Source organism: Acanthisitta chloris, unplaced genomic scaffold (genome assembly GCF_000695815.1).
Source record: "Acanthisitta chloris isolate BGI_N310 unplaced genomic scaffold, ASM69581v1 scaffold26852, whole genome shotgun sequence".
In the NCBI taxonomy this organism is placed as follows: Eukaryota; Metazoa; Chordata; class Aves; order Passeriformes; family Acanthisittidae; genus Acanthisitta; species Acanthisitta chloris.
In genome coordinates this window covers 5,691-9,090 of record NW_008662607.1, presented here as the reverse complement: position 1 = coordinate 9,090, position 3,400 = coordinate 5,691, and positions in this window count along the sequence as shown.

Genomic DNA, 3,400 nt, shown 5'->3' with positions numbered 1-3,400 from the left:
CCCCCGCATCTAACAATGCCACAGAGTCTGTAGTACAACCTATAGCTCATGGTTTGTCTTGCGCAGTTCGCTTAGGCAGATTTGCTGTGGAAGGGATGTGGACTCTACAGTCCTGACCCAGGGCAAACATGAAGGAATCTTTAAGAGGCTTGAAGTGAGATCTGAATTGCAGTTAATTTTTTTTGGCTGTTTTTTACCCAGTCTTTGCTGTGGTGGTCTTGGCATGACGAGGCTCTGTAATGAACGTGGCCCTAGACGCTTGGGTAGGCAGAGCCCATCACACCAGCAAGCAAATGTGCTGGCAGCCAGTGTCTCACTCCTACCGTGACCACCCAAACACACAGCACTTGCCCATGAGGTGATATCGCCTCTCCATTTAGATCCTAGTTAACATTATCTGGAAAAGAAATGAGACTAGATGTTTAACTGAATGCCTCAGAGTGAGAGGGAGGGGTTGGGGAACGAAGGCACATCATGAATTACACATTGCTGTATCTTTTTAAAGAACAGTGGAAAACCCAACTTGTTTTCCAAACTCTTGCACCCTCCTACTTCACAGCTCATTTCCTGGGACCAACCGGCAGAGAGAGGGAATCAAAGAAATTATGTCAGTACAGTGTTGCATTTCACAGGGCACCTTGAGCTCATTTTCCCATGCCAATATTGAACTACCCTCTCAGAACCAGCATCCTGCCATTTGAGCAACCTAAGTTAAGCCTTGCTCTGTACCACTGGTGCATTTGTGACAGCTCAACCCCGACTGACTGTTTTAAGCATTTGCTTAATCATGACATTTTTATTTGCTTCTAACCTTCCAGAGCTTTTATTCCTAAGCTGCAGTTTCCAAGGCATGCGCTCTTTGTATTAGTTTCCCTTAAATGGAGCATGTGTGCTATGCAAGACAGCCTGGGCTTGATGTGGTAGTAGGATCTTTAAACCAACATGAACCATTGTGCACTCAAGCTGAGCTCTAACAGAGACTTAGCTCAGCTGACAGACATAAACACTGGTTGAAAATGAAGGTATTCAAAGCAGTGCAGGAAAGTAGTGAAATGATGACAAAAGTTCCACTTCAGGGGTTTCTCCTGTTCATCCCCATCATCAGGGATCCTGTGCAGAGCCAAACCTGCAGGTACCTCTGTACAGGAGGACTGAATGAAGAATCCATAGACTCCTTGGACAAGCTGCTTAGTATTTTTATTTTACACAGAAATCACCTGATCCATAGAACTGAAATAATTCTCAAGTGTTTTCTTTCCAGAAGGGGTTTAATATGTCACACAGTGCTGATTGTCCAGACTGTCTCTGCCAGTTCCTAGGTCCCAGCTTTTAAGGAGTATCTGGCTCAAGGCTCATCAAGGTAGGCAGGTAGCCTAGCTGGGGCACACATTATGACTGCTGCTGGGAAATGAGGGAGGACAAAGTTTTTTTCCTGAGCCTGCAGCTCTGGTTATTTAACAGCAGCCAGGGGATGTTCCTTTTCACAATGTGCTGTGCTTTGACAGTAAAGTCAGTTCCACTTTTTGGTTATTTTACTGGGTTTTGTCTCCATTGTTGGTTTTGTCTTGTCTTAGACACTATTACCCCTCTTCACCTGTAAGAGTCATACCCTGTTCACATGGAAGCTGTTCTCTGTCTCTCAGTTCTTTTCTAGGTGCTCCTTTTGTCACTGAGCAGCTCTTTGAGACGGGACACTGTGCCTGTGGTTACTAAATGTGAATACGTACAATGGCATGTTTGCTGAACCTACCTCTGTTCATCTAGCATTACTGATCCTCAGCAGCAGTAAAAGGCAAATGGTTTCAGGGAATGAGTCAGTTACTCCTACGCATCCCTCCTTGGAGGAAATACCAGATTTAGAACCCATCACACTGTAAGACAGCCAAGGTTAGCATTCTCCCATGCAATTACTTTTGAGAAGTATCATGAAGTATTTTCAGAATCTTTCTCTGCAGTCAGACTTACCACCCATACCTTTGTTTTGTGGGCAAAGATGTGTTATATACTTGGTTTAACATTAAATAAATGCTCTTTGCTTAATTGCAGAACTATCTGCTGCCTTGTATCAAAGAGCAGGTGAACTTGGGGGCAATCACTCCTGAAAGAACAGAGGCAAGAGAACATGACGTGAAATAGAGGGAGAAGCGTTTTTTGGCGGTTTTTTTTTTTTAATTAAACACACATATGCACACACACTTCCATCTAGAAGTAGAGCATTACAAACAGCAGCTGCTGTGCAAGGCAGAGCTGCAGACAGGGCTTGAATTTGTGAGGCTATGGGTGGAAAAAGGTGATTACCCTCAGGATCTCCTGTTTCTGCTCCCTGATGCATGGCCAAGCAAAACTTTTCCAGAAGGAAGAGATCCTAATCCATTGATGAAAAGCCATGTCCTGTAGTGGAGAAAACCATCTTTTCTTATAGAGCAAGTTTGTTACCACCTTGAAGCTCTTCTAACTGGCTAGCAGAGCATGCAGCAGTCAGACTAAGAACACACTGCATGACTTCTGAACGTGCCAACCAGTGTGTTAGCAGCAAGTAATGCTCAGTGACCAATGGTGTCCTTTTGAACTACTGCCCACTTCAAAGAGCTGAAGGCTTAGACTGCCATACCGTGTTGTCTCAGTGTCCCTTTTCAGAAACTAGGTGAGAGAAAAACCAGGTCCTCCTGTCCTCTGCCAACTGCAGATGCACAATAAGCTGAGTGTTTTAACATGAAGACAAGTAATTGAAGCGCTTCAGTTTGGTTTTTTTTTATTATTATTAAAAACAGATTGGCCTTGGCTGAAAAACTGACTTACTGTTCTGTTAACTCATAGCACATTTGTCACTGCTGCTCTTGGCTTTCATGTTCTCAGTAACACCAGTCTATTTTCTGTCCCACTTCAACTCAGAGCATGACTTGCTTCATTGTGATCAGAAACACATGGCTTACCAGAAGAAGCCACATCTCAACTGTACTATTTCACATAGGTTTTCCCTTGCAGCACTCAAGTATTTTTTGCACTGCCACTACGGGCAGGTCTTTCAAAGATACTAGAAAACCAATTACTGTAGAGGCTGAGCATGAGTTTCAGGGTAAGCAGCTGTCTTTGCCCCCCTCGTCTCACTGCAAACACCACTGCAGCAGTGGCTCCCACAGGAAGCTCTGACAGGATTCTTTCTTTGACATTTTATGGCTGGACTCCATCTTAAGGGTCTTTTCCAACCTTAATGGTTCTATGATTCTGATCACTTTTGTAGCTTGTTCACAACTTTACCTAGACATATCCAATAATACATTGTTTTGTACTGGTCAACTGTACTGATCAACTGTACTGCCTGCTCAGACAGCTGCCAAGACTGTATGCACTCTCAGATCTGTGAAGGCACACTCATTTCTCTTTCCACACAGCAGCTGCA